Below are 19,447 nucleotides of genomic sequence, written 5' to 3' on the forward strand. Positions count from 1 at the left end.
GGTTTTGAATTCTTTGGATTTTGAAGAGCCTCGAACTAGATATCTCTAACGCTTTAAAGAAAAGGTCATTGCTCTTATGAATTTTGATCATAGAACTAAAATGCTTTTGGGCTTGCTTTAGAAAGAAACCTTAAAGGAATAAACTTTGACTTGAAAAGAAAAAGACAAGCAAGTAGTAAAAATAGAAGTGAAAAAAGAGACTCAAAGAAGAGCATCACAACAATCAAGGGTCCATGCCATTGGGAGTGGCCGTGGTGGTTCCATGATTTCGGGTACGGTTTCTGATTGATAGGCCCCCAGGCTTGATTCTCTAGTTTTCTTACCTGTACCTGCCCAGCATCCTTAAAAAAAAAAATTCCTTTCTGTCTAAGTGAGTCAGGGTTAGTTTTCAATGAATGCAAGCAGGAGGCTTGACCGATACTTTTGCAACTTTTCTGGAAATAATGATCAGAATTCACATCTTTGCTTTTACTGATTAACCTGCAGAAAACATAGCTTCTCATTTTCAAAACCTTGAAGAAAATTTTCAGTGGGAAGTTTCCACTTTGTAGACCAAGATGATCTTTCCAAAAGGCAAATGTTTCAATTTGTGCTATAACATTGACGCAAAACCTGTCTTCTGTTCTAATTAACATACTTTAAATGGAGAAAAAACTAGAATAGGTGACCTACATAGTTAAACAGGTGTTTTGTTTTTTTTTTTGCCTGCTTGTTCTGTTAGAGAAAAAAAAAGTTTGAGGCTGGGGAATTAGGATTTCAGATGTGAGATTTCAGTCCTAGGATTTTAGAGAGCTCTTTCTTGAGCCACCCAGGTGCTGAGGGACTAAGACAAAATTGTCTCCTATGAGTCCTGGTACAAGTGACACCACAGTATGTGGTGGGCATGAACATGAGCATGGTGGTACTGCTCCTGTTCATGGTCATGCACTGTAGTGTAGCTCTATGAGGGCCCAAAACTTCCAGGTGGGTAGCTCTTTGTGTGCCTATCTTCATTAAGGATAAAATTTGGAGTGTTTTGAGAAGTAAACAGATGGTTCACCCTTTAGCCAAGCTTTTAAAATATTATCATACACAATTAAGTTGTGATGAAGAATTTGAGGTTAACTTTCTGGAAAATAGCTGGGAATCAAATGTTCTTTTCTGATGATCAATAAATAACTAGTGGGAGGCAAGTTTGACATCTTGTTGGTGAAGAACGGAACCTGACCAAGTCATGTGCCTGAAGAGGTGACCACACCATCTCAGGGAGAAGAAGTCAAGGAAGGTTCTGGAGTCAGGGCCAACAGAGGGGCTGTGACCTCTGGACCACAGCTCTATTCCTGAAGTGTTAGTTGTTAGGGTTCTGTCACTGTCTACATCAAGAATGGTGGCTGGCTCTTAATATCTGTGTTAATAATAAAGAGAGGTAAATCCAAAATAGTAGTGTGTCTCCAAATATCTTAGGCATAATTTAGAAGATCTTTTAAAGAGGTAAAACAAATCTCAAAAACTTTGCCTCCTCTCTTTATATTTGGACATAGGTTCATCTTATTTAGGAATTGAAATATAGTAATAACAGCTTCCATTTGTTGAGTTTCATCAAGCGGGCTGGGAACTTTTTCTGTGGTGTCTCATGTAGTTCTTATAAAAGCTCCTTGAGGAAGTTACTGTTTTTCTCACATATAATTACGTAGATTTGTTGTGAAGAATTTGCCCAGGAATCTGTTACCTAGTGTCTCCAGTTATGCCAATAAACCAAATAAATAGGAAAAAAAAACAACTAAAGAAGTCACAAAAATTTAAAATAAAAATTGCTTCCAGTTACTTAGTAATTAATAAGCAAACAGATTTATTTATTATTCTTAACACTACTACTAATCAGCTCATAGGTATGTGAAGATTTTTTCATACTGATTATTTTCATAGAAAATTTTATGATGACTGAAGAGAAAAAAAATCAAAGCAAACATTTCAGGGAGTATTACTGTGATTGTGTTCAGCTGTGTAAAAATAAAATTATAACCAGATATACCTGTTCATTAATTTTTTTTCTTAACCATATTGGCTCTGGGCTGGGAGTGTTTATATCAGCCTCATCTTTTATGCTCTTTAATGTGTCTAAGTATCATGTCGACATGCTAATTATCCCGATTTTTAAATCAGTGGTGATCAAACTTTCATACATGTATAGAAATCAGCCAGGTGCTTGTTAAAAAGGTACATTGGTAAACCTACCCCAGAGTTTGTGATTCATCAGGTCTGGGTGTGGTACCACAGTTTCCATTTTTAACTAATAACACAGCTATTTCTTTTTAAAAAATATATTTTTATTGATTTAAGAGAGGAAGGGAGAGCGTTAGAGAGATAGAAACATCAATGATGAGAGAGAATCATTGATTGGCCACCTTCTACACATCCTCTACTGGGGATCAAGCCTGCATTGAGGGCATGTCCGCTGACCAGGAATTGAACTGTGACCTCCTGATTCATGGGTTGACACTCGACCATACTGGACGTGCCAGTACAACTATTTCTGATGCAGGTAGATCTGGGTCTTCTTCCTGGCAATCTCTCCTCAGATGAGAAATGACAGTGGCAATGATGGGGGTGTTATCCATGGGTCAGGTATTGGTGGAATACCCATAAGGCACCTTGTTTATTTGAAGCCTTTCCCTCCTATTTCCCATTTCCCCCCAAATCTCTAGTACTACCCGTCTTCAACCCAGGTTCTCAATAAACTCCTCTCCTACCACCATCAAATCTGGTTAGGATACAAGAAGCAAAGTCTTGCTGGTTGATCATCCAGGATCAGCTTGTCAGTGAAGCTGGAAGCTTAATTCAGGTATTTTCACCCATAACTTGGTCCCAACAATCAGAAATCTAACTCTAAATCAGTGGTTCTCAACCTTGGCTGCACATTAGAATTACCTGGGAATCTTTTTTAAAAATCTTGACTTCTGGGCCTCATCCTCCGGAAATTCTGTTTCTTTGTGATGGGGTGGGGCCACAACATTAGTAACAAAGAAACAGAATTTCCGGAGGATGAGGCCCAGAAATTAGGATTTTAAAAAAGATTCCCAGGTAATTCTAATGTGCAGCCAAGGTTGAGAACCACTGCTCTAAATGAATAACCATTCTGAATTAATAAATTATCCTCCTGCTTCAAGCCTTTTTAGCAAATGTGGGCAAGTACCCTGCCCAGGAGTACTGAATTTGAATTGGGGCTTGCTCATTTACAAATTATGTAATTTTGAGCATGTAGTAATTCATGCTCTTAGAGTAATAGTTTTGTCACATGAAAAATGGGAATAATAATCCCTTGTTACCTAGTTCAGATAACTCAATGTTGTCTTTCATTCATTCAATAAATATTTATTATGCATCTGCCATGTGCCAGGTACTAGTGGGAATGTAGTATTAAACAATACAAAGTCCCTGCCCTCATTGGAGCTTATATTATAGAGAGAAAGGCAGACAAGTAAGCAAATAGATAATATAATAGTGAGTAGCAATTAAAGTCTATGAAGATAAATAAAGCAGAGTAATTAGAAAGTGTTTGCCATGGGTGGTGGGTGGTAGGGTGGGCTGATGGGGCGAACTATTTTTGATAGGCTGGTGAGGGAAGGACTCTGTGATATAACGTATGTAAAAGTAAATACTGTGTAAATATTCAAGTAACACTGATTAATTTTGTACTCACCCCAAGCCTTCCTTGTTTCCTTTTGTGTATGTTAACCATGCTTACTATCTTTTAACTATTTAGTTTCCTGACAAATATAGTCATATGAAATTAGCATTTATAAAACTTTCTAGTAATAATAAAATATGAGACATCACTTGTCTACAACCAAAAAGAACATATACCTTAATTTATTTAATTATCTAATATTAATGAACTACCTTGGTATATTAGGCACTCTGTAGGTCTTGCAGAAACAGAGTAAACAAGACTGATAGGGTCTGAATCTTCATGAACCAGAGATTCTAGCAGGAGTGGTAGATATTCAACTACCAGGAAAGATGGACATTAAACAACTAATTGCACAATTAATTATTGAAACACAGTAAGTTCTAAAAAAAAATTAAAAATGATCTGTAAAAAATATAACAGGAATACCTGACCTAGTTGTAGGGTGGTGGTGGTGGTGGAAAAAAACAACAGCAATGTACTTGAGGAAACAAAAGTTGAGCAAAGCTTTAAAAGGAGAATGTGAATTAACCAGGCCCAAGTAAAAGGGAGTGGGATGGGCAAAGAGAGAGGTTACAGGGAGCAGGTTAGCATGTCTTCTTGAGCAGGGAGGAGCATGACATTTCTAAGGGACTTAGAAATCTTTAAAAAGATTAGTCTGGTGCTGGTGGGAATGGCCTGGAAGAGGGAGTTTGGACTAGAGAAGTAGCAGAGGAGATGGACTAAAGCTGTTGGATTAGAGATTATGGAAGAGGTAAAATGAACAGATCTTATTGCTTGTTTGACTATGGCAGGTGGAGGGGAACAGGTATTGACCGTCTCTCATGTTCCTGGCTCTCCATGTACAGTGGGGAAGAGACCATTCTAGGGAAAGAGACCATTCATCACAACATTGCTCATATTGTCTGATGTTGTCCTGTTGCCCTGAGGCGGTAGGAGTAACTTCTGTGGCTGTGTTGTATTTAGCCTGGCATCACTAAAAGAGCAGTGGATTGTAAGTCAAAGAAATCTATGTCATAATACCAACTCTGTCACTCACTAGCATCTGACTTTGGGAAAGTCTCTTAACCACTTGGTGTGAATTCATTTTTATTATTTGTAAAATATTGGATTGTAAAGTGTCTAAAATTTCTGTTCTACATTTTTATGGTGGTTAATATTGGTCTAATGAGGTTAAATAAATTAAAATTTAATTAAACAGTGATTTTTTTTAGTACCTATTAAGTCACAGCAATCTACTTAGTCAAGCTAAAAATCTGGGTATTATCCTTGAATACTTTCCCACAAATGCCATATCTGGTTTAGCATCAAGTCTTGTCAATTCTACCTGCAAAAATCTATCCATTTCTTTTTATTGCTGCTCCTCTAGCCCTAGTCCAAGTTACTATTCGTTGTTTCCTGGACTACTGTGATACTATCCTAACTAGTCTCCTTCCTTCCACTCTTGCCTGCCCCACAACCCACTCTCCATGCAGTAGCCAGAGGGATCTTTTAAGAATATAAATCAGATCATGGGATTCAATGGCCACAACCTTCTTGCTGACTTCCTATCATACTTAGAACAAAATCTGATCTTCTTCTTTCTCACAAAGTCCTCTTAACTTGTACCCTGCCTGTGTCTTTCTCCTCATCCATTAATTCTCTCTTCCACACTCATGCTCTGGCTACATTATGTTTCTTTCTTTTGTTGGAACATGCCAACCTCCTTTGTGCCTTAACAGACTGTTCCTCTGCCTTGAAAGTGCTTTCTTTGCATGCCCGATTTCTTTCTTTCCTTCAGTTCTCAGCCTAAATGTTGCCTCATCAGCAGATCTCTCCCAACTACCCAATCTAGTGGCTGCTTGGTGACTCTCAAGTACTTTGTCCTATTTTAATTCTCTGAAGAGCATTTATCATCCTCTGCTTGTGTACTCCCATTAGAATATCAATGCTGTGAGAAAAAGGATTTTGTCTATTTCTTTGTTACCATGTCCCTAGATCAAAATAGTCTTTCATATATTAGGTACACAGAAAATATATGGTAAATAAATGAATGAATGGGGACATATGAAGAAGCAAGACATAATTCTCACACTTACGGATTTTACAGTCTTGCAAAAAAAATGCATAATACATTATACTCTGCGGGCTTCTGAGTTGTCATGGAGTTGATATTTCATAACTTTAACCTTAAAGGTCTTTTCCATAGGCTTTGTAGCCTCTGTTTAGTTGCTGCTAGATTAAACACGCATTTTATTTCTTTCTGAGTAGGGTAGATCAGCCTGTAAAAAAGAAGTAGCTCTTAAACTAAGACAATGATGAAAATATTATTGGACTCTCATAAATAATCTGTGTCCCTCAACTGTTAGTATTGCTTTTAGTATTGATGAATAGCAATTTTAGTAACATGTCAACTATTTTTACAGTATTTAATGAAGTAGTAAAGCAACATGATCTAAGAGACCCTATAAGGCAGTGGTTCTCAACCTGTGGGTCACAACCCCTTTGGCGGTCGAACGACCCTTTCACAGGGGTCACCTAAGACCATCCTGCATATCAGATATTTACATTACAATTCATAACAGTAGCAACATTACAGTTATGAAGTAGCAACGAAAATAATTTTATGGTTGGGTCACAACATGAGGAACTGTATTTAAAGGGCCAGAAGGTTGAGAACCACTGCTTCTGGGTATCAGGTTCCAGGAAGCAGATGAAGATGCACGGTAGAGGGGTGGAGAGAGGTTTTTATGGACCAGCTCTGGAAGTGGAGACAGCTTTCCACCTACATCCTCTGGACCACAAGATGTCTCATGGTCCCACTAGATGGGGCTGGGAATGTAGTTTGTGGGAAGCAGCTGCCCAGAAATAATCTGGATTAGAATATTGCAAGGCCTAGGTAAGGCCTTAAGAAGAAGGGGTGTGTAGAGAGCCCCTGGGAAGGCACTTGGGCATTTCTTTAATAAATTGTCAGCAATAAATTTCTTTAATAAATTTCCAGGCAAAGCCACGTCCTGGAAACACAATTTGCCAAAAGGCAGAAGTGTTTTCAGCTTGACCTTCATTTCTGCCCAGGTGCTGGGGAGTGGGTTTTATTATGTAAATCCAGCCAAGCACCAGGCATGAATAAGACTCCTGCGGTGTTCACCTATGCCGCCATCTTGGTCTCTCTCAACAGTGATTTTTTTTTAGTACCTATTAAGTCACAGCAATCTACTTAGTCAAGCTAAAAATCTGGGTATTATCCTTGAATACTTTCCCACAAATGCCATATCTGGTTTAGCATCAAGTCTTGTCAATTCTACCTGCAAAAATCTATCCATTTCTTTTTATTGCTGCTCCTCTAGCCCTAGTCCAAGTTACTATTCGTTGTTTCCTGGACTACTGTGATACTATCCTAACTAGTCTCCTTCCTTCCACTCTTGCCTGCCCCACAACCCACTCTCCATGCAGTAGCCAGAGGGATCTTTTAAGAATATAAATCAGATCATGGGATTCAATGGCCACAACCTTCTTGCTGACTTCCTATCATACTTAGAACAAAATCTGATCTTCTTCTTTCTCACAAAGTCCTCTTAACTTGTACCCTGCCTGTGTCTTTCTCCTCATCCATTAATTCTCTCTTCCACACTCATGCTCTGGCTACATTATGTTTCTTTCTTTTGTTGGAACATGCCAACCTCCTTTGTGCCTTAACAGACTGTTCCTCTGCCTTGAAAGTGCTTTCTTTGCATGCCCGATTTCTTTCTTTCCTTCAGTTCTCAGCCTAAATGTTGCCTCATCAGCAGATCTCTCCCAACTACCCAATCTAGTGGCTGCTTGGTGACTCTCAAGTACTTTGTCCTATTTTAATTCTCTGAAGAGCATTTATCATCCTCTGCTTGTGTACTCCCATTAGAATATCAATGCTGTGAGAAAAAGGATTTTGTCTATTTCTTTGTTACCATGTCCCTAGATCAAAATAGTCTTTCATATATTAGGTACACAGAAAATATATGGTAAATAAATGAATGAATGGGGACATATGAAGAAGCAAGACATAATTCTCACACTTACGGATTTTACAGTCTTGCAAAAAAAATGCATAATACATTATACTCTGCGGGCTTCTGAGTTGTCATGGAGTTGATATTTCATAACTTTAACCTTAAAGGTCTTTTCCATAGGCTTTGTAGCCTCTGTTTAGTTGCTGCTAGATTAAACACGCATTTTATTTCTTTCTGAGTAGGGTAGATCAGCCTGTAAAAAAGAAGTAGCTCTTAAACTAAGACAATGATGAAAATATTATTGGACTCTCATAAATAATCTGTGTCCCTCAACTGTTAGTATTGCTTTTAGTATTGATGAATAGCAATTTTAGTAACATGTCAACTATTTTTACAGTATTTAATGAAGTAGTAAAGCAACATGATCTAAGAGACCCTATAAGGCAGTGGTTCTCAACCTGTGGGTCACAACCCCTTTGGCGGTCGAACGACCCTTTCACAGGGGTCACCTAAGACCATCCTGCATATCAGATATTTACATTACAATTCATAACAGTAGCAACATTACAGTTATGAAGTAGCAAAGAAAATTTTATGGTTGGGTCACAACATGAGGAATTATATTTAAAGGGCCAGAAGGTTGAGAACCACTGCTCTAAGGGATTCTGACCTCAGCATAAGAGAAATACATAACAATATGTTTTGCCTCTAAACTATCCTGTGATCTCTGGACCCCTCTGTCCCTCAGTATCCCTATCATGAAGACTACATAATATACTAGGAATCTCTAATTTTTAGGTAAGATAGAGACAGAAAGTCAGATTTTTCTAGTCTCACAGCTACTCCCTAGAGATCATTGAAGAGTCTTGAAGAAATCTATTGGCTCAGCTGGTGAGAGTCATTTACTGCACCACTGTTCCAAGGACGGGCTGCCATCCGGGATCATATGAGGGCATTGTAAGGTCTTATTTTTCTTAATGTTTATTTTCCCCACCAGCCTTCCAGAATGTCTGAAATGTCTGCCACAAGAATAGCTCCTTTGGGTTAAGAGGTTATCTCCAGGGAGACATGTTTAAAATGAGCTCCATGTGTAGATAACACATGAGCGCCATTAAGCACATCTGCACTGATTGGATTATTAGAATAGAAGTTGCCTTCTAGAAGAAAACTTGAGCTAAGGGAATGGGATATGTTATTTTCTGTTCTTTTCTTCCATGCATGCACCCACCCTTAAAGCAGTTACAGAGTACTTCTATAATCAAAACCTCTGCTAGACCATAAATAGAATTAAAAAAAAATAACAGCCCCTTTCTAAAAGAACTTTTAGTGTAGTACAGCTGATGAGCATAGAAAAGTTAACTCTATTACAAAGGCGAAATGAAATAAGGTGAGATTATAAGGACAGGAGCAGCTCATGTTGACTAGAAATATTGAGAACAGCTTTGCAGAGAGATGGCATTTTATTTGGGCTTGAATTAGACTTTGAAGAGCAAGAAGAATTTCAATAGAGAGAGATAGAATGATAGGGAATGATAGGAGAGAGTTTCCTAATCTGAGAGAACAGCACAAGCAAAGGCAGAATAAATTTTGATGAAGATTAGGATATAAGTCCTTTGTTGGTTATGGGATTTAAAAATATTTTCTTCCAGTCTGTGGCTGTCTGTTTATTCTCTTAATAGTGTCTTTAGAAGAGCAGATATCCTTAATTTTGATAAATTCCAGTCTATTAACTTTTCTTTTTATAGATTGTTATATTCATCTTTCTCCTCATTTCTAAGAAATCTTTGCCTAAGTTCACAAAGATTCTAATTCATGTTTTTCCTTAAGAAGTTCTATGCTTTTAATCTTATATTTACATCTATGATCTATTTTTAAAAATATTTTTTAACAACATAATTTTCTTCTTTAATTGGTTACTTATATCGTTATTACAAATTAAATGTCAGTTTAACTAACAATTTTTAACCCCCAAATAACTTAGGAACATTACACTCATCTTTATCCATGTACTGCTATGGATGAACCATTTCCTCTGGATACAATCAGTTCCTCCTCCCTTCTCACATCTTCCTCAGAACAAAAAGACAGTCCATGAAATTAAGCTGTTACCTTTAATCTAGATATCTCATTTTTATAAAAGGTGTATTTATCTGAATTCCAGAAGGCCTGTATTTGCAGCTATTTGTAGAAAAAGAATTGCTTGCAGGAATAAAAGCAGAATAATTTTTTAAGAACATAAATTTGGAAACGTAACAACCAGTTTTCCAAGTACCTATTGAAAGGTCTGTTATTTCTCCAACATTTTTAATGCAGGTGGTATCATTTGTAGTTACTAAAATGATTTTTAGAGAGAGAAAGAGAAACATCCATTGGCTGCCTCCTGTATACCCCCTACCAGGGATCGAGCCCATAACCCGAGCATGTGCCCTGACTGGGGATCCAAATGGCAACCTGTTGGTGCATGGGATGACACCCAACTGAGCCACACTGGCCAGTGAGGTCTATGATATGTTTGGAGTTTATTTTCCTATATGGTATGAGGTATGGATTGAAGTTCATTTAAAAAAAAAGATTTATTTGTTGAAAATTGTACCATTTATTGAGAAGATTATCCTTTCTCCACTGAACTATGTTTGTATCCTCCTCAAAAATCAGTTGTCCATATATGGGTGGGAATATTTATAATTTTTTGTTCTCTTTCATTAGTTTATTTGAATATTATTGGTCAATAGAGGAGGTTCTATATATTTAAAAAAATCAGAGTTAGTTCATCAAATTTGTCTTCCTTTTCAAATTATTTTGGCTATTCTAGGCCCTTTTCATTTTCAGAATCAGTTTGGTAGTTTCTACAGAAAAGCCTTCTGAGATTAAAATATATCCTATCTAATAAAAGAGTACTATGTAAATTAACCATCACTCCATGACAAAGATGGCGGCGCCCATAGTGGCCAGGGCGGGACACTGGTGGCGTCGCCCCGGCAACACAAGCCCAGTGTCTGCGCCCTGGCCGTGCAGAAGAAGGGGAGGGGAGGGGCCTTGGGCCGGAAGTGGGGAGCACCAGGAATGCTGGGAATTGTAGTTCTGGTGGCGGCCCCTGGACCGGAAGCGGAAGCCGAGAGCCCGGGGAGCATCAGGAATGCTAGGAATTGTGGTTCTGGTGGCGGATGCATTGCGCGATCTCCACTTGAGCGAAGTGAGCCAGGAGCAAGTTACAGTTGCTGGTGGGGGGGGGGGGGAAAGCAAAGGTGAGAGATATAAGTAAAGTCAGATTGTCGAGGAAAAATTAAAAGGGAGATATCCTGCAACTTCAAGGAAATCTCCACCAATGGAGCAAAGAAAAAAAAAAGACCTCTATTATTCTGTGAGCACCAAACAAAACTGGGTTGGGGTCTCAGACAATTCGCTCATATGATTGCAAAGACAGACAGAAACTCCCGGATTGGAGAGGGTTCTCATGAGGGCTCCCAGATTGAAGAGGGTACAGGTGGGGCTGAGAGTCCCACCCCCCATGAACAAATCTCATGCACTGGGCCCCTAGTATTTATTTTATAACTGAAGGTTTATACTTTTGACCCCATTCGCCTATTTCTTCCAACCCTTACTCCCTGACTCTGGCAACCAAATCTGTTATCAGTACCTGTGAGCTTGGTGTTTGGTTTTGATTTGGTTTGGTTTTAGATTGCACATATAAGTGAGATCATCAGTATTTGTCTTTCTCTGACTTATTTCATTTAGCATAAAGCCCTCAAAATCTATCCATGTTGTTGCAAATGGCAAGATTTCATTCTTTTTTATGGCTGAAATATATATATATAACATTTTATATATATTACACTAAAGGCCCAGTGCACAAAATTCTTACACTGGGTGGGGGTGGTGTCCCTCAGCCTAGGCTGCACTCTCTCCAATCTGGGACCCCTTGGGGGATGTCCAACTGTTGGTTTAGCCCAATCCCTAGAGGGCAACCGGCAGTCGGAATCCCTCTGGTTGCCTCCTTCACACCCCACACTGTGGATTGAGCCCATAACCTGGGCATGTGCCCTGACTGGGAATCGAGCCAGGACCTCCTGGTTCATTGGTCGACACTCAACCACTGAGCCATGGCAGCCGGACTTGATTGGGTTTGAGTTGAATCTATAGATCAATTGTGGGGTGGGGAGAGACATTTAACATCTTAACAATGTTGAGTCTTCTAACCAATGAAAAATGTGTATGTCTACATTTATTTAAATCTTCTTTAATTTCTTTCAGCAATGTTTTCTTGTTTTCATTATACAAGTTTTGCACATATTTTATGAGATTTACTCCTAAGTATTTTATGCTTTTTGATCCTATTGTAAATTATATTTTTAAATGTCACTTCAATTGTTTATTGGCAGCATATAGAAATTAATTTGAATTTTGTATTTTGGCCATTTTTTTCTAAAACTTTTAAACTCACTTATTAATTCTTAGTTATTTCTGAAGATATCACTGGGTTTTGTAAATAGATGATCACGTTGTCTTTGAAGAAAGATAGTTTTATTTCTTCCTTTCCTATCTGGATACTTTCCCCCCTTTTTCTTGCCTTAGTAAAGTAACTAGACCTCCAGTACAATGTTGAAAAGAACAGTGAAAGCAGACATCCTTGCCTGGTCCTGATCTTAGGGAAAAGCTTTATTTATCACCATTGTACTGGGATGAATTTTGTGCTTCCAAACCTCATATGTCTAAACCCTTAGTGCCAGTACCTCAGAATGCAACTGGATTTAGAGATAGGGTTCTTAAAGGAACAGGAAAAGTAAAATGAGGTCATATGGATGGGCCCTATTCCACTATGACTGGAGTCTTTAGAAGAAGAGGAGATTATGTCACAGATATGTACAAGTACAGAGAAAAGATCATATGGAGACAGAGAGAGGGCCATCTATAAATGAAGGAGTGGCCTCAGACTAATACTAGATTTGCTAACACCTGGATCCTGGACTTGTAACCTTCAGAACTGTGAGAAAATTAATTTCTATTGTTTAAACCACCCAGTCTGCAGTATTTTGTATGGCAGCCTAGCAAACTAATACAACCATTCAATATGGTGTTAGCTGGAGGTTTTTATGGATACTCCTTATCAGGTTTTAGAATTTCCAGTATATTCTTAATTGCTTTTTTGAATCTATTGAGAAGACCATGTAGTTTTTATTTCTTAGTTTGTTAATATGATGAATCAAAGGAATTGCAACAGTGATTTAATATGCCAGAAAAATTCTTATGTGCAGAAATTAATGATATTTTTTAGCTCTTCCGATGGTATCAATGAATCAAAAACTTATTAGATACAAATGAGCCTATGTAGGTTGGTAAAACTCTCAGTGGGGTTTCATAAACTAAAAAAGCAACAACAGTGAGATTGAGTGATAAATAATTATACCTAAAATTGATTGTAATATGAAACCTGAATTAACTAAAAAATGTCTGCCCTTGCCTTCACCATAGAAAGAAGATAATAGGAAAATAGGAAATATAGCAATGACAAATAAATCTCAAATATTCAAAATATGGTGTGGGGTTTGGTTTCCTCCTTGTTAAATTTTGTGCATATATCTATATCTAGAATGGGGTGTGAAGAATGGGTAGTTGTGTGGATGTCTTCCTCCTCTGCCCAAACTCCTCTAAGGCTGTATTAGCAGTCTGTTTCTTTGGTTTAGCTTTGCCTCTTTTACAATGAGATTTCATTTGGGTAACCAACACTTTGGGCTTTTTAGTGTCCACTAACAGTTTCAGTTAATTTACTTTCACTCAGGGCCATTTGGTTGAGACCAGCATACTATAGAGATAAGGATCTTATTGGATGAGGAAGAATAACTTTGAAGCACAGAATAATCTCATCACAGGACACTGCCTATGTGGGGGTTTGGTGGTCAGCAACATGAAGGCATAGGGCTAAAGGTGGGGCAGGGGGCTGGTGGGAAGGAGAAAGTGATGCATCCCAGGAAACAAGGTGGAGTTTAGAAAGGGAAACAGGAGACCATTTAAGGTGTTATTTGATAAATACTTATGAGTACTCTTAGTGCCAGGCTTGGGTCTGGACATAAATGTGAATAAGTCAGTACCTTTAAATGGGAGTGGGGTGGGAATGGTGCTGAAAAATGGCGTGTGAGTGAAGCTGGGACATCGGCAGGAAACGAGGGTAATGTTAATTGCCAGGAGCTGTTACCAAGGTGTGTTCTAAGTCGGGCTAGAGCTTGATGGAGGCAGCTGCTGAGTGGCTGAAAGAGGGAGCAAGTTAGGAAAGCCCTAGGGCAGTGATGGCGAACCTTTTGAGCTCGGCGTGTCAGCATTTTGAAAAACCCTAACTTAACTCTGGTGCTGTGTCACATATAGAATTTTTTTGATATCTGCAACCATAGTAAAACAAACACTTACATTTTGATATTTATTTTATATATTTAAATGCCATTTAACAAAGAAAAATCAACCAAAAAAATGAGTTCGCGTGTCACAGGTTCGCCATCACTGCCTTAGGGAGAAGGAGACAAATGAATAGTTCGATATGGTTTCGGTGATGACTGGATATTTCCACAAGATATCTATATATATAAAAAGCCAGCGACCAGAATGCTGTAATGACCAGAACGACTGGTAGCTATGATACCCACTGTGGCCAGTGAACTGGCCTGATTGGGTGGGTGGGGCTGGCCAGCCAACCTCCTGAGGCTGTTCCCCCTGGCCAGCCCCACCCCTGATTGGCCTCTCCTACCCCAACTGAGGGCGGGTTGGCCTGCCAACCCCTCCATGGCCCTTTCCCCTGGCCAGCCCCAGCCTGATTGGCCCACAGCCCCTCCCCCTGGCCAGCCCCAACCCTGATCACCCCCCCAACCCCAATAGGGGGTGGGGCCAGATGGCCAACCTCCTGCAGCCCCTTCCCCCAGCTGGCCCTGCCCCTGATAGTCACGTTCTACCCCAACAGGGGGCAGGACCAGCCAGCCAACCTCACCAGCTGGCCCCATCCCCAGTGGGCCCCACCCACACCAATTGGGGGTGGGGCTGGCCAGCCAACCTCCCCTGGCCCCTCCCCTGGCCCCATTCAGGAGCAGGGCTGGCTGGCCCACTACCCACAGCCCCTTCCCACAGCCAGCCCTGCCCCCAATCGGCCTCCCCTCCAATCAGGGGTGGGGCCCACCAGCCAATTGCCCGTGGCCCCTCTCCTAGCTGGTCCAGCCCTAATCGGGCCCCGATTGGGGCAGGCCAGCTAGCCAACCTCCCGCCATCTCCTCCTCCCAAAAGGCCTGGCCCTGATCCGCTGATTGGGGCTGGGCTGGCTGGACCCCACCTGTGCATGAATTCATGCACTGAGCCTCTAGTTTAATTATAAAAGAAGACCACATTATTTTCTGTATTCTGTGTTTACTAGGGCAAGATGCAAAAAAAGGAAAAAGCTTGCAGGAAGAGTGGAATATCCACATATATCCATATCTATCTATCTATCTATCTAGCCATCATCTATCTATCTACCTATCTATAATGAATATTGGTGTATTACAGAACACAAGTTTAGGTAAAAGGCAGACTTAAATTTCAATTCTGGCTCTCTTATGTACTTACTGAGCCTCAGTTGTTTTTAAATTTCACAATGATGTAATAGGCTTTGTAAGGTTGTTGTGAAAATTAAAGGACATAAAATATACAATATTGCCTAATCAATTCTCTAGTTATTAATAGGCACTTTATTGCTATTGTTTATTATTATTACATATCTTTTAATGATCCTTTTTGATAATAGTTCTTTTAGAATAACCACATAAAACTATTGTCAAGAAGTATTTAAAAAAGTGTTCCAATGAATTTAGTGATTTCCTTTATACATTCTAGGTTGGGCCAAAATTATCACCGTTTTAAAACTGAGCTGTTCATTTCTATCTCTATTTCAAGGAAGAGCAAATTTAAAATACAATATATGGTAATATGGTTTGAGTACTTAGCTGAAACCTAGCAACTTATTTACTATATCTTACATGATTGTTTTCTTACAAAATTATGGGGCATCTCTTATTAGTGGGGAAAATGCAGAATAAATGTCATTAAATGATACTGGTATTAGTATAATAAAATAGTCATAAAAGAAGACTGAGCCCTGGCCAGTGTGGTTCAGTTGGGTGGAGTGTGGTTCTGTGCACTGAAGGGTTTGATTCCCGGTCAGGGAACATACCTAGGTTATAGGTTTTATCCTTGGTCAAGGTGCATATGGGAGGCAGCTGATCCATGTTTTTGTCTCACATTGATGTCTCTGCGTTGTCTCTCCTGACCCGTCTCTGGAATCAATGAAAGACATATCCTCAGGTGAGAATTAAAAAAAAAGAGTAACAATTTGACCAATTACAATTTACATATATAGCAAAAACTTCTGCAGCGTAAAAACTATAATAAGCTAATCAAAAGGAAAATAACATATTAGGGAAAATTATCTGTAATTCTTTTGAATAAAAGATTAATCTCCCTAATATATACAGAGTTTCTAGAGGTTGGTAAGAAAAAGAGTAGATGTGTTTTTTAAAGTGAATAATATCACAGAAAAGGAAATACAACTGGATCTTAAAAAATTTAAAATATATTCAAAATATGCATAATAAGATAAATGCTCATTACACCTATAGCAAAAAAAGCAATTTTCCACCTAACAGTTTGAAATGGTACCATTTCTATAAAGTGCAATTTGGCATTATCCATCGAAATTATAAATGCATTTCTCTTGGACCTAGCAATTTAACTTCTGGGAATTTATCCTACAGATAAAATTGCACCCAAAAAAGAATGATTTATATACAAGCTTATTTGTTGTAGTCTTGTTTGTAACAGCAAAAGGTTGAAAATAACCCAAGTGCCCATCAATAAGAGACTGACTTAAAAAAATTTGGTCCATAGCCTACAATGTAATAGCAGGTAGTTCTAAAAAAGAAAACATTTCCTATCTACTAAAATGGAAAATTCTCCCAGAAGTATTAAGTAGTAAAAAATTAAAAAGTCTGGAACAATGTAAATAATTTTCTATATTTTGTATAAAAACGTGGAAAGAATAGGAATATAAATTTACATTTCATTCTTTTTTTTTTTTTTACAAATATATTTTTATTGATTTCAGAGAGGAAGGGAGAGGGAGAGAGAGATAGAAACATCAATGATGAAAGAGATCAGCTGCCTCCTTCACACCCCCTACTGGGGATCAGGCCCGCAACTTGGGCATGTGCCCTTGACCAGAATTGAGCCTGGGACCCTTCAGTCCACAGGCCGACACTATCCACTGAGCCAAACCAGCTAGGGCATAAAGAAACTAAAGATATACACAAGAAACTAATAACATTGATTACTTTTGGGAATGGCAGGTGGTAAACAGGGCAGATAGAAGCAGAATGGGAGTGAGACCTTTTACTGCATTGTTTTTAATATTATTTTAATTTATAGCCAGGTAGTATTTCCTACTCAAAAATGAAATGACACAAAATTCTTCTGTCTCTTGCATCAATAGTTACAATCTTTCCATGATCATGGAAAGTTACAAATAATGAGTTATTTTTCTTGAATTAATTTTGTTTTGTCATTCTCTATTTCATCTTCTTATTAATTTCCCATAAAGCCTCAGAGAATATAATGAACCCAGAGCCCATCAGGAGATGACCAAGTGCTCTGGTCAGCCACAAGCAAATTAGACGAATAAAAAGTTTTTTCCCCCTGATAGTTTAATTTCCTTTGTTAACGCTATTTCCCTGAAAAGCAAATAACTCAGATGGTACTAATTTAGCATCAGTTGTACAAATGCACAATGGACGGGCAGTTGTGTTACAACAAGTGCCATTATAAACCATCTTATGGCAAGCTAGATAATTTCTTACTTGATTATGCACTTATGATTGGAATAGTGCTTCATATCATATATGAAGTCCAAGAACTGGCAAATGGAAAAAAGATTTTCATTATAAAATATTTTACTGGAAAAGGCCAAATGTTTGATATTTTTGGTGTATAAAGCTGATGAGCTCAGGAGAGTCAAACAACAGCTTTAATTTTTATCAAATTAATCCATGTGAAATGTACAGTTAAAATGATTTTCCCCTATTTATTAATGTTTTCTATTGTAATTTAAAATAAAATGCAAAGTTCAACCTTATGATTGAAAGACTAGACGAGGCTTGAACCAGTAAAAATAGATTTTTTTAAAGGAAAAGTTATTTTGAGTGGAGTGCTAGCTGTACTAGACAAATTCAATCGGGCCTCCTCTTCAGTCTTGTCAAAGCTTAGCACAGTCCAGAAGGCACGACTGTGTATGCCAAAAAATCAGAGCAGCAGCAGTTAAAAAAAAATAAGTGCACTAAGAAATATTAAATGGAAAGCCAATGCCTATAAATAAAGAGGCAAGTGAGCACTAATCAATCATAAGTAATTCTGAACAGAAAATAGGAGTTGGAAGGGTGAGAGAGATTTCACATACAACATATGAGACTAGATACAAATGATTTAATTAAACTGCGTTCCTTCTACACAAAACTCAAAATCTCTAAATGTGAAGAAAAACTGGAGTATAGAAATGCTACGTCTTGCTCTGCAGTCTATAGCGGATGAGTAGCAAGGCATATGCCAACAGCAGAAATAGAAGCAGTTGATGAATCTTGGGTGAGTGGAAGTGTTTCATTATCTGTGTCTGTTTCTTGCTCTTCATCTCAGCTTTATGGCTCTTACTAAAGAACTAAACCCTTTCCACTATGAACAATAGCAGCCTCCACACACTTCCAGTTTGCGGTAAAAATCATTAGCCAGAATACAAAACTAATTTGAATGAATACAGGGTGGGGCAAAAGTAGGTTTGCAGTTGTGAGTATGCAAAGCACAGAGTTTATTCTTGTATTATTATTTATTAATTATTGTATTATTTTTCCATATGAATGGCTGTAAACCTACTTTTGCCCCACCCTATGTTGAATAAATGCAATAAAGTTAAAATAATTTAATCAATACAAAAAATGTTGGAGAGACCAGAGGGAAGGGAGAGGAAGGAAAAAGAAAGAAGGTTAGTAATTTTAAGTGTGAGGAGAGGAAGAAGGTGTTCATGGCTGCCTGCTGGTCACCTTCAAAAAATAGGAATTTAACTCCAGACATTGTCTGGTTGACCTTTCAGGCCAGTCTTGCCTTAGGAAATTATTTGTGCTGCGCAGCGGAATTGGGCCATATGGCCTTCTTTGTAGAAGGGAACTTGAATCTTTTCAAGTAAGAGGTCCTCTCAGCACTATGACATTTAGATTCCAAGAAATAGATTTAGGCTGATAAAAACATGCTCCATAGGCTTCTTGGATATCCATGATTTTATGTCTTGAATTAATTATACATAAGTCAGAAAAAAATTAAGCTTTAAAATAAAGGGGTTTTGAAATTTTGGAATTAAAATCTGAGAGATTTTTCAAGCTCTATTTATCTATATCTATATCTATATCTATATCTATCTATCTATCTATCATCTATCTATCTCTTATTTATCTCTATCACTCTATATATCTATTGATACATATATCTCAATACCATTGTTCATTCTCAATTCTATGAAACTGGAGAATGTGATGACATACTGGAGACCATAATGAGTTTGTTTCTTCTCACAAACATTGGAAGGATAAATCTAAAGCCACATATCAAAACTAAAAATCAGTTTTCCAACCTAATAAATGACAGCCAGGATTTTTAAAAGCAAAGATGATTTCAGTGGTTGGTAGCTGCGGTAATGGGCAGCAAAAATGGCTCATGGGAAAGGCACGTGTACTGCTAATTGACTGACTGAAAGGAAAACACTGTTATTTAT

Source organism: Myotis brandtii, unplaced genomic scaffold (genome assembly GCF_000412655.1).
Source record: "Myotis brandtii unplaced genomic scaffold, ASM41265v1 scaffold358, whole genome shotgun sequence".
Taxonomy (NCBI): Eukaryota; Metazoa; Chordata; class Mammalia; order Chiroptera; family Vespertilionidae; genus Myotis; species Myotis brandtii.